Raw genomic sequence first — 13,878 nt, 5'->3', positions numbered from 1 at the left:
ATGATCCAAAGGGTTTAAAGACAAGTAATGGTCCCCAAATCAATAATTATTAGCTAAAAAGACTATAAATAAATAAAATTAAAACCAAAGACTTCTCCTCAATTAAACATCACGACACAACTTAGTTGCATCATACGAGAGTCCACATCAAGTGGTGACATAATTCAAAGAGTTCAAGGACAACTAATGATTGTATAAAGCGCATTTTTAGATTAGGGTGTTGCTTTGAGAACCATTACTTATCCTCATACTTTGAATATTATTACTTTAAGAACTACTAATTGTCCTCAACCATAATTTGGATTATGTCACCACTTGATGTGAGCTCTCATATGATGAAACTAAGTTGTGTCGTAATGTTTAATTAGGGTTAAGTTTTTGATTTTAATTTTATTTATTTATTTATTTATTTATCATCTTTTTAGAAAATTAATCTTGATCTAGGGACCATTACTTATCCTTAAGCCCTTTAGATCAAGTCACCACTTGGTTGAAACTCTCATATGATGTAACTAAGTGGTTCCATGGTGTTTAATTGGGGACAAGTCCCCTATTTTAATTTTATTTATTTTTTAATTGCCTCTTTTAAGCGATATCCATGCCCTGGTCCATATATTAGTAAGTGAGAATTGACCTTTCAAGATATCTATGGTAGACTAATCTTATTTTTATAAACTATCTAGTGTATGATATACTATATTTTGAATTGGAATTTGTCAAACTTGTGAAATTAAGTCATGCTTTCCATTAATGAATAATCTAGCATACTATATCAAATTCTTAATGTCGCTATGCTAACAAACCATTATTGATTTATAATTAATTTGTTAGTAATGGAGTATGATAAACAATTGTGGTTAATTAGATTTGCAGAAATTTCACAAGTTCATGAACATGTTAATCATTACTTTACAAGAACATTAACATAAATTTTCTAGTTGATCCTTGGCAAGAAGATTTACTAAACACAAATTTCATCAATATTTTATAACGCCCTGAGACTATCCCTTGAACGTCACACAATGCTTAGAATCATAAGTGATCCCAAGTTAACCCATGATACTAACATAACTCATAAGCAACTGAATAAAAATACATGAAAGTAAAAATACTAAGCAAAAAAATTGTCATTAGCTGAACTTGTTCAATAAATATTGTTTGAAACATTTACAACGTTGGTTATACAAAAGGAAACTAAAATTGACTACATCAACTTTGACCGACTGTCTATGGAACATCAATAAATACTGACTATAGGTAGCCGGAACATGACCCCCAGCTATCCCTAATCAATACAAATGAATCAAAATAAAATACTAGAACTATAACTGACTCGAGTCCCCAAATAAAGAGAACTCATCACCTACTAGTTGTAAGATATAAACTTCCTGATCATGATATTGTGAACTACAATTGATACCTACATTATGAAATAATGTATCCATAAAGACGTATATGTGGTTAGTACTTTTGGAATGTACCGAGTATATGGGGGTACATGCAATAAGTAAAACTGTTAGGGAGCATAAGCTTAAAAACATGCATGTTAAGTGTTTACAAACTCACCATATTCATGAATAAAATTGAAATACTATAAAGCATAAATAGTAAAACATAATCTAGTAAAGTTAGTGAGTTGTTAAACTTAGTTTCTGAAATTATTATTTCTGTAGAGATTCTTATAACCGATATAAATCATACGAGCAACATGGAGTCCAACACTTACCCATATTAAGGAGGGATTCTCCATACCTTGATATCAGTATAGAACATGAACTGGAGCGATTATTAAACTGAGACTATTTGGGCAAGTTAGACACTTTTTGGTGAGGACCCCTTTAACCTATGGTGATATGCAGTTTCTAAAAATTTGGGTGTGCTGAACCCGTCTCCCTTTGGTGCTAAATACTACTCCTAAAACATATTAGTGCTTATAATATATAAAATTCACCTTAAATTAAGCATTTAGGTTTATAAGTATGAAAACTAATCATTCTTCTATTGCTAAATCATGCTTGTGAATTACAGTATGAATTTCATATCTTGTCTAGGATCATAAGATCAAAACTAGGATTTTTAATCATGTTGTGATAAACTGTAATCTAAAATAGTAAGTTAGAATTCCCTATAAACTAACTGAATCATGCTAGAAATCATATACATTTACCAACTCATGAAACTTCATGTCAAAATGCTAAAACTCAATTCATAATATCAATCATGTGAGTAAAAATATGAGTAAATATGAATTCTTGTGCCAGAAGAACTTTATATCATAAGAAAACATCATAATTTCACAATCATGAAAAATGGGTATGAACCCTAGTCATCAAATTCAATAAAATTTTGGGCACAAGGATGAAAGATAATCCTTGTTCAAATTTTACATACCCAGTCTTGTTGATTTCTTAAAGGAAAGCTTGAATTGAAGCCTTAAAATTATGAATTTTTGAAGAGAAAACCCTTATTATTATGTTCTTAAGAGTTTAAAAGGAGAGGGGATGTGTGTTTAGGTTATGGGATAAGGAAAAATGTTTTAGTATAGGTTATAGGATCACATAGGACATAAATGACCCATTTGCCCTAAAAAAATTAAAGAAAAAAATAGGATTTTAGTATCATTCTATCTTAGGGCTAATTATGGTGTATCTAACATCTAGAAATAAATTTAGATACCTTTTCCTAGTCCGAGGTAGAGTTTGCCTAAAAATAGATTTCAGACATTAGAAGTGAGCCCCTCCGACCCACCATAGACCAAGACTTGTGATTTTGCAGACTTATTTATGCATGTCGTACCATTATTAGTAATTCTTTTGTGATTTTGAGGAGATTGAATACTTAATGAGTATGCTAGTTTGGTCTTGGGAGTTGATGTTAATTCCAAAAAAAATCTGGTGGTTTATTGGTATATTTTACTTATATGGTTTATTGGTATAACACATGGATATGGTCTATTTAGATGAGTTTTCTATCGAGTCAGGTAATTAATGATGATATTAATATATGAGTTTGATCAAAGTTCCGCAATTAATGATGATATTGATACTATAAGTTTTGGTTCAAGTACAAAAAATAATGTTATATGTTGATACTAATGAGGATGATATGATGATAATGATATGAGTTTCGATTTGTTCGGCATTGGGAGTTCGAAATGATATGATTCGGTGGGATGGTTTGATAGTTATAGTTGATATTTAGTAAAGTTATGATTCTTCGGTTGCTTATTTCTCTTTGATTATACCCTCCAGGCTTATGGGGGCTTGCGTTGGGTTATTTACTTTTCTGCTCTTATTGGCTTATGGGGCTTAATTTAGTAGTTATAATTGTGTGATCTTTATGTTACTTTTCATATTTAGTTATTTACTTATACACATCAGTGTTGGAGCTTATTTCTAGGTTTTTCCCTTTAACCTTGACTTAGTTTATTTTGTCTTGTATTTTATTGTATTTATATCATGATTTAGCTCAGTCAGACAATGATGCCTTCTGAGTACCTGTGGTTTTGGTACTCATATTATACTTTTGCACCTTTGTGGTGTAGGTCTGAGTACTAGATACCACCAATGACTTGACCTTCGTGCAAGGTTGATATCGGAGATTGCGTGAGCTCTTGGAGTTAGAGTTACCCTTTTTTCTTTTATTTATCAATGTCTAGTCTTTCATTTATGAGACAGATTATATTTGACTATTCATTACTTATAGTTCGTTTGTAGTAGCTCTTGTACCAACATTATCGAGTCTTGGGATGATTGTTTCTCTTTTATCTATATATTAAACTATTATAACTGCTTTATTGCTATTTTAACTCTTAAAATGTTGATTTTTAGATTTTAGGTTATTTTTTACAAAGTTAGCCCATTGCGTGTAGCTCGGGGCTATGGTTTGGCTTACCTATTGGCGGGATATAGTATGTGCCATCATGATTTGTAAATTAGGTTGTGACACTAGTGCAACCGCTAAGCAACCATTTGACCACTTAAGCGGTAGTCTTTTTAGCAATATTAGGTCTCTTTCGCAATATTAGACCGCTTTAGCATCTAGGAGACTATTTTACTGATGCCCACGTCCCTGTGCCTAACCTCTTTGTCAAGGAGCCACTTTAGCGGTAGTCGCTTAAGTGACTATGTGACTGCTTTAGTGGTTCCTGGGGATTATTATATCCCCTTCTTCACTCAAATTTCTCATTAATTTTCATCATTATTTTCTACTATTTTGAGAGCTTTAAGGGAGGGAAAGTGTGGAGAATCATCCATTTTGAAGCTAAGGCAAGTTCGCCTAACACTCCTTGGTCATTTCCCAATATTTTCTCTGTCAATTACCATCCTATTTCATTATAAATTATTAGGAATTAGGTCTTTAAATCCTTAGACCTTAGGGGCTAATTTGGGCCCCAATTTATGCACCATTTCTTCTCATCTTTTGAGCACATATTCCTTGTCCTTTAAGGGACCCCATGACGGATTCAATTTTGAATTCTATTTGTGGGCCTTGTGGCCTCATTCTTGACCCAATTTCCAGCCCGACCTTTTATATAGTAATATGGGTCTCGTTTTACTCCTAATGACATATAGATTACTATTTTGATAGTGTATAAACATATTGCATTCGTGGAGAAAAGACAAACGATTTATGGATGACAAGGATTACGGTCCAACATTGAGGTAGTCTTTTGTCACGACCCAAGCTGGGGCCTAGCCGTAACAAGCATCCCGAGCCATGAAGGCCCGGTCACCCTTCTATTTCTGGTAATCATGCACAATACTCAAATAATAAAGAAAATATGTGGAAAGATAATTCATTTTGAAATTCATGGTCATACTCTGAGTTCAATCTTAACAATACAGAAAGAAATTCATCAACATCTAAACATCATCTGTTTCATTCTGCAAAATCTCTAATACATATGAAAAGCAACAAACTATTTGAAACCAGGACAAGGCCCCCAGTGGACCTAAGCCAAAATAAATGACAAGTTACTGGAAAGAAATAGGCCTTTCGGATCAAAGAAGGCTCACCAACTGCACACTTCACTCCTGTCTGAAAAACTCTACGGCTTTGCAGGACCTCTAGACTAAGCCTCAAACCTTGAAATAAAGGGGGTCAATACAATTATACTGGTACGTACTGGTATGCAGAGCAATCCAAAATAGTGAATTTATACATATATAACATAAGCGAGAGCAAGTCATAAAACACTATGTATGAAATAGTTTGAAATACATGAGCCATCTCAAATGATCTTAAAACAATCTTGTTAGTGCAATTCTATGCTCCGTATTACTTCTGATCTAGGTGGTACACCCTACATATCTAAAATTTTCCCACGGGCAATATGATCCACCATTAACTCGACGTCCAAACCCTTAAACCCAAGTTTGCCGCAAGGGTTGAAGTATCTAAATTTGATACGTCCCAGGGCACTAGGCTAGCATATAATCCCTCTTGGGGAAGTAATAAACTCATATCGGCAAAACACAGTTTTGGACAATGAGTTTCCTGAAATCATGCCTTATTCGGGTAACCACCTAACTCCCTTTAAGACTAATTTTCGCCTTTTCTAAACATGAATCATTCTAAGTTCAAGATCTGATAATCTAAATAAAAATCTGCTTTCTGTTCTATTCTGCATTATTACTATGGCATTATCTGGATTGGTATCATCATAACAAGACTTGAAAGTCGTATCTAAGCCATTCTATATCATTTACGGTTTTCTCCTTTAAAATATAAAGTTTGGACTACCATACTTCAAACAATTCAAGAAGATTCATACTTCAAAGCATTTGTCAAATTATGTAAAAGTCATTGTTTCCAGCTTTTCAACATACATATGGTGGCCATGAAATTTATGACAAAACGAGCAAGTTTCTTAATAAACATTTTTAACCATTAACACCAAATATAATACCCCCTTTTCATCGTAAAACCATAATAAAGACTTAACAATCATAAAGGCATTTATAACATACTTCACAAAATATATTCAAATAAATCATGACTTACGAAAACAAGAAATCGAAACAAGAGAGGGATTTCCAATAATTGATGCTCTCAATCCAACATTTAAATTCATCAAGTGCATGAATTTATATATATATAAGTAAGAGTTTAATTTTTAAGGGAACTCTCAAGACCAAAGCTATAATATTATGAAAGAGTTCATAATACACAATTGTAAATGTAAATATCAAAACCCCTTTGGAAATTCATGATTTCTAACTTTAAACCATATTCAAAGTGTTTTCAACAAGCCCATGTAGTTTTAGGAAAACCCCACGTACCTTAGATCACTTAGTAGGAAAAGTGGAACCCTAATCTCGCTTAAGTTCTTGTAATTATTGACTTTAAAGATGAACTCTTGATCTTTGGGGGAGAGATTAGGGTTTTTAATTTGAGAGGTACTGGTGAAAAATGAGCATATTTTTCTCAATAATTCCATTAATCATCTGTTTTCATGTGTTGGGGGATTAGGCAAAAGACCAAGTTGCCCTTGTATTTAAAAATCCATAACTTAAATTCCATTTAAGTCCTTACCACGATGCAGTGAGATTGTCGTCGCGATACCCATCGTGATGCGGTAGAATCGCGGTGACTTACTGGATTTTGATAATTATTATTTTGGGATTCACCGCGACACGGTGCAATCGCGGTGACCCATTGGAATTGGACAAATGCTGAATTGGCCTCCATCACGATGCAGTGAGGCTTCCATCGCTATTTCCACCGGAATGCGGGGGAATCACGGCAGCTTGCTGGGACAAAAATCCAAAAATATTTTAAATACTCATCAAGGCTCTATTAATAGAAAGGCTTTTGGAACATTAAAGCGTAGGAATGAAGGTCTACATATTAGCCCAAAATGTGGTTCGTTACATTATCCCCCTTTTGGGATCATCGTCCCCGAATGATGACTCGGGACACAACAAGCACGATTGCAAGAACTAAAGGAAAGAAAGAAAAGTAGTATAGGATTTTGTACCTTCTAATTCATTATCCATGGCCAAGAAAAGAGTCGGGTACCTCACACGCATATCATCTTTTGACTCCCAAGTAGCCTCCTCAGCTTTTTGATTCCTCCAAAACACCTTAATCGAAGCTATTTCCTTACTCCTCAATTTTTGAACTTGGTGATCCAATATTGCAATAGGTTCTTCCTCATATGAAAAAGAGTCTTTCACATTGATCTCCTCTACAGGAAGCACTAGAGAATGATCTCCAACGAACTTCTTCAACATAGACATATGAAATACGGAATGAATAGAAGCTAGACTTGTGGGCAACTCTAATTAATAAGTGCCCCTACCTATTCTTCTCGCAATCTGATATGGTCCTATAAAGAGAGGACTCAACTTTCCTTTCTTCCCGAATCGCATGACTCCCTTCATAGGGGAGACTTTTAGAAACACCTAATCACCAACCTCAAATTCTAGTTCCGTTCTTCTAACATCAGCGTAGGATTTTTGATGATTCTGAGTTGTCTTAAGTCGTTCCCTAATGATTTTCACCTTATCCATAGCTTGATGAACAATATCAGGCCCAAACAACCATGTTTAACCCACTTTATACCACCCAATCGGTGATCTACATCATCTCCCATAAAGTGCCTCAAAAGGAGCCATCTTAATGCTGGCATGGTAGCTATTATTATAGGAAAACTCTATCAATGGAAAATGATCTACCCAACTTCCTTTGAAATTAATTACACTAGCCCTCAACATGTCCTCAAGGGTATGGATGGTGCTCTCAGCTTGCCCATCCGTATGGGGGTGGAATGCAGTGCTTAGGTTCACTTGAGTGCCTAAACCCCTCTGAAAAGATTGCCAAAACTGTGAAGAAAATTGTGTACCTCGATCGGATATAATGGATATAGGTGCCCCATGCAAACAAACTATTTCCTCAGTGTATAGCTTGGCATAATCATCTCCCGAATAGTTAGTCCTCACAGGCAAAAAGTGAGCTGACTTGGTCATCCGATCCACAATTACCCAAATGGAATCATATTGGTTTTGGGACCTTGGAAGTCCCGTGATGAAGTCTATATTGACCATCTCCCACTTCCACATAGTCAAAGCTATCTCTTAAGAAGTACCACTTGGTCTCAAATGTTCCCTTTAACTTGTAGGCAATTTAAATACTTGGAAACAAAATCAACAACATCACGCTTCATATTATTCCACCAATATATTGCTTTAAGATCATGGTATATTTTAGTAGAGCCTGGGTGAACAATATACCTCGAAGTGTGAGATTCATCGAGTATTCTTTCTCTTAAACCATGTACATTCGGTACACACAGCCTGCCCTGGTACCTCAAAATACCATCACCGCCAATTTTAAAAGACATCACCTTCTGTTGACCCACATCTTTCTTATTTTGCATCAAGATAAGATCCTCAGCCTGTTTCTTCTTTAATTTCACACATAGGAAAGATTTAGCTATTTCATGCACAACTACTCCTCCATCTGCAGAATTTAGAAGTCGTACCCCTAGATTTGTAAGGTGGTGAATATCTTTCACATCTCCCTCTTTCCTTCCTTGACATAAGAAAGACTACCCATGGATAATCTGCTGAGGGCGTTAGCCACTACATTTGCCTTGCCTGGATGATATTGCAGGCTCATATTATAGTTCTTCAACAATTCTAACCACCGTCTCTGCCTGAGATTACATTCTTTTTGCAAGAAAACATACTGTAAACTTTTGTGGTCAGTGAATATATCAACATGTACGCCATACAAATAATGCCGCCAGATTTTAAATGAAAACACCACAACCACTAACTCCAAGTAATGAGTGGGGTAATTTCTCTCATACACCTTTAATTGTCTAGATGCATAAGCTACCATCCTACCTTGCTGCACGAGCACACATCCAAGTCCTACTCGGGATGCATCACATTATACCACAAAACCCTCTGTACCTTTTGGAAGAGTCAAAATAGGTGTAGTAGTAAACTTATCCTTCAAATTCTCGAAACTATTCTCACAAGAGTCATACATCAAATTTCACCCTTTTCTATGTCAACCTAGTAAGTGAAGCAGCTATGGAAGAAAAACTCTCTATGAATCTTCTGTAATACCCCGCCAAACCCAAGAAGTTCCGAATATCAGTTAGAGTCATGGGTCTGGGATATTTTCTCACTGCCTCAATCTTTTAGGGATCAACTTTAATTCCCTCACTAGACACAATATGCCCCAAGAAAGCAATAACATTAAGCCAAAATTCACACTTGGAAAATTTTGCATAGAACTTATGATCTTTGAGGGTCCGAAGTATAATTCGGAGGTGATTGGCATGATCCTCCTCACTCTTAGAATAAATCAAAATGTCTTCAATGAAAACTATGACAGACAGATCTAAAAACTGATGGAACACCCTATTCATTAGGTCCATGAAGGCTACAGGTGCGTTAGTCAGACCGAAGGACATGACTAAGAATTCCTAATGGCCATATTGGGTCTGAAAAGCTGTTTTGGGAATATCTGCCTCCCTAACTTTCAATTGATGATAACCTGAACGAAGGTCTATCTTGGAGAAACACCTAACATCTTGAAGTTGGTCAAAAAGATCATCACTTTTGAGAAGAGGGTATTTGTTCTTAACAGTAACCTTATTTAGTTGACGGTAGTCTATACACATGCAGAGGGAACCATCTTTCTTTCGTACGAAGAGTACAGGTGCACCCTAGGGAGAAACACTAGGACGTATAAAGCCCTTGTTAAGAAGATCTTTTAACTGTTCTTTCAACTCTTTCAACTCTATAGGAGCCATTCTATATGGCAGAATAGAAATTGGACGGGTATTCGATAATAGATCAATACCAAAATCTATCTCCCTATTGGGTGGTATTCTTGGGAGATCATCAAGAAAGACTTCTGGAAATTTATTAACCACCGGGACAGACTGAAGAGAAGGACTTTTGGTATTTGAATCTTTTACCCGAATAAAATGATACAAAAAACCTTTGGAAATAAGCTTATGGGATCTAAGAAAAGATATGAATTTGCATTTAGGTGCTAAAGAATGCCCCTTCCATTCTAGCACTGGTTCATTCTGAAACAAGAAAATAACCCTCCGAGTTCTACAGTCTAGGACAACATAGCATGAGTGAAGCTCATCTATTTCCAAGATAGCATCAAAGTCAATCAGGTCAAGCTCTATAAGATCTTCCACAATATCATAATTTAACACTACATAATTTTTGTACACTCTTCTAGCCATAACAGAGTCACCAATAAGAGTGGAGACAGAAAATAGTTTAGGAATATTTTCATGTTTGAAACCAAAACTAACAGCCACATAAGGTGTCACATAAGACAAGGTAGACCCGAGATTAAGTAACACATACATATCACGAGTGAAGATTTGTAACATACTCGTTACTACATCTGGTGAGGCCTCTGCCTCCTAACGATTTGATATAATGTATAATCGATTGCGACCGGTCTCGATAGTTGAAGTAGTGCCCTTGGAAGGCGGTGGTGGCACGGAGGAGTTTGATTAAGACTTAGCACCTCCAACACTTCCTCTAACAGATGGACAGTTTCTCTGAATATGACCTGGCTGGCCACACACATAACTCACTAACCTGCCTAACGTGCACTTTTCTAGATGGTACTTACCATACGTATCATATTGAGGATATGACCTAGAAGGTTGAGCTACACTCCCTTGTGACTATGTGCCCTGTACTCTCGGCCCATGACTAGGCTGGAAATTCTAAAATTACCGATCAACTGGAGGTCTAGGCGCAGGCGCGCTGTCTATAGACTGAGCATTACCCAAGAACTTTTTCTTCGGCCACCTGTTACTCCAATTACCTTCTTGATACTAACTGTAGTTCTAGTCAGGTAGTCTGGCCCTCTTGTCGTGTCTGTCTTTCTACCTTGCTTCAGCAACCCTCTTCTTCTGCTCCTCCACCTATTACATGTGAATTGACAATCTGGAAAAGTCCATATCTTTGTTCAACATTGCCCCTTTGCACTCCAACACCAAGTTATCCGAAAGTCCAGAAGAAAACTTCCTCATATGGGTCCTCATATTCCCCGCTAATTCCGGAGCATAACAAGATAGTTGATTGAATTTCAGGGTGTACTTCTTGATGCTCATCTTCCTCTATTTCAAATTCATGAACTCCTTAGCCTTGGACTCCCTCAACTCCTGGGGAAAGAATCGGTCTAGGAAAGCTTTCACAAATTCTCCCCACATAGAAGGCTCATTATTTTCACTCCTCGAATCTTCCCACTCATTATACCACTGATTTGCTACCTTCTTTAATTGATAAACTGTCCCTTCTATTTCATCCATACGCATCACTCAAAATAGTTTCTCTATCTCATCCACAATCTCTTGTGGATCCTCCTCCACCTTTGTACCTATAAACTTGGGTGGGTTCAACCTCATAAACTAACCCACCCGCATGGTCTCAGATGCACCAGAGGCAAACTCAATATCCTCTGACCGTTCGGTCTGTGAAGCCTCCAACTGTGCAATAATATGCATCGACTGTCTGAACTCAACATTGGATATTTTTCTCTGGGAGGTTGGGTGTAGTTAGTCCCAGATCGGGGAGCCCTAGAAGCCCTGGGTGGGCTGGTCCAAACAAGAGGGACACCCAAAGCAGCAACTAATTCAGGAGTGTGAGCCCTATTACGTGTCCTCATCCCATGGGTGGGATAGACATCTTTAATTTGGGCATTCTGTATGGAGGTATGATAGTTTTTATGAAATATAAGAGCCCATTGATTATGGGACATTCAGACTCTACAGCATGAACTAAATCTCAAAGAAGGGAGATATTCCTAATTGTCTAGTAGCCTCCTGCCTATAAGTGTGATGCGCTACACACCCATAAATAAGACTCTACCCGACGCAATTTTGCAGACACCCTAGGACCATAGCCATGCTCTGATACCAAGTTTGTCACAACCCGAGCTGGGGCCCTAGCCATAATAAGCATCCCATGCCATGGAGGCCCGGGCGCCCTTCTACTTCTGGTAATCATGCACAATACTCAAATAATAAAGAAAAGATACAAAAATATAATTCATTTTGGAATTCATGGTCATACTCTAAGTTCAATCTTAAAAATAAAGAAAGAAATCCATCAATATCTAAATATCATCTATTTTAGTCTGCGAAATCTCTAATACATACGAGAAGTAACAAACTATTTAAAACAGGGACAAGTCCCCCAGTGGACCTAATCCAAAACAAATAACAAGTGACTGGAAAAAAATAGGCCTTACAGATTAAAAAAGGCTAACCAATTGGACACTTTACTCCTATCTGAAAAACTCTATAGCTTTGCAGGACGTTTAGATTGAGCTTCAAACCCGAAAATATAGGGGGTCAATACAATTGTACTAGTATGCAGAACAATCCAAAATAGTGAATTTATACATATATAACATAGGCGAGAACAAGTCATAAAACACTATGGATGAAATAGTTTAAAATAATGGATGAAATAGTTTAAAATACATGGGCCATCTCAAATGATCTTAAAACAATATTGTCAATGTAATTCTATGCTTCATATTACTTCTGAGCTAGGTGGTACGCCCTACATATCTAAAAGTTTCCCATGGGCAATGTAGGATCTGCCATTAACTCGACGGACAAGCCCCCAACACAAGTTTGCCACAAGGGTTGAAGTATCTGAATATGATATGCCCCAGGGCACTAGGCTAGTATATAATCCTTCTTGGGGAAGTAATAAACCCATATCGGCAAAACACGATTTTGAGCAATGAGTTTTTTGAACTTGTGCCTTCTTCGGGTAACCACCTAACTCTCTTTAAGCCCAATTTTAGCCTTTTCTAAAAATGAATCATTCTACATTCAAAATCTGATAATCTGAATGAAAATCTACTTTCTATTCTGTTCTACATTATTACTATAGCATTATCTAAATTGGTATCGCCATACCAAGACTTGTAAGTCGTATCAAAGCCATTCAATATTATTTACAATTTTATCTTTCAAAACATAAAGTTTGGACCACCATACTTCAAACAATTCAAGAAGATTCATACTTAAAAGCATTTGTCAAATTATGTAAAAGTCATTGTTTTTTGCTTTTCAACATACATGTGGTGGCCATGAAATTTATGACAAAATGTGCAAGTTTCTTAATAAAAATCTTTAACCATTAACACCATATACAATACCCCCTCTTCATCGAAAAACCATAATCAAGTCTTAACAATCATAAAGGCATTTGAAACATACTTCATAAAATACATTCAAATAAATCATGACTTACGAAAACAAGGAATCTTTAAACAAGAGAAAGATTTCCAATAATTGATGCTCTCAATCCAATATTTAAATTCATCAAGTGCATGCATTTATATATATATAAGTAGGAGTTCAATTTTTAAAGGGAGGCCTCAAGACCTAAGCTATAATATTATTAAAGAGTTCATAATGCGCAATTGTAAATGTAAATCTCAAAACCCCTTTGCAAATTCATGATTTATAAATTTAAACCATATTCAAAGTGTTTTCAACAAGCCCATGTAGTTTTAGAAAAACCCCACGTACCTTAGATCACTTAGGAGGAAAAGTGGAATCTGAATCTCGCTTAAGTTCTTGAAATTCTTGACTTCAAAAATGAACTCTTGATCTATGGGGGTAGAGACTAAGGTTTTTAATTTGAGAGGTATTGGTGAAAAATGAGCATATTTTGCTCAATAGTACCATTAATCATCCGTTTTCACATTTTGGGTGATTAGGCAAAAGACCAAGCTACCCTTATATTTAAAAATCCATAACTTGAACGCCGTTTAAGGCCTTACCGCGACTCGGTGAGATTGTCATCGCGATACCCACCGCGATAAAATGGAATCACGGTGACTTACTGTATTTTG

Source organism: Capsicum annuum, chromosome 11, assembly GCF_002878395.1.
Source record: "Capsicum annuum cultivar UCD-10X-F1 chromosome 11, UCD10Xv1.1, whole genome shotgun sequence".
Taxonomy (NCBI): Eukaryota; Viridiplantae; Streptophyta; class Magnoliopsida; order Solanales; family Solanaceae; genus Capsicum; species Capsicum annuum.
Note: the sequence above shows the minus strand (reverse complement) of the source record.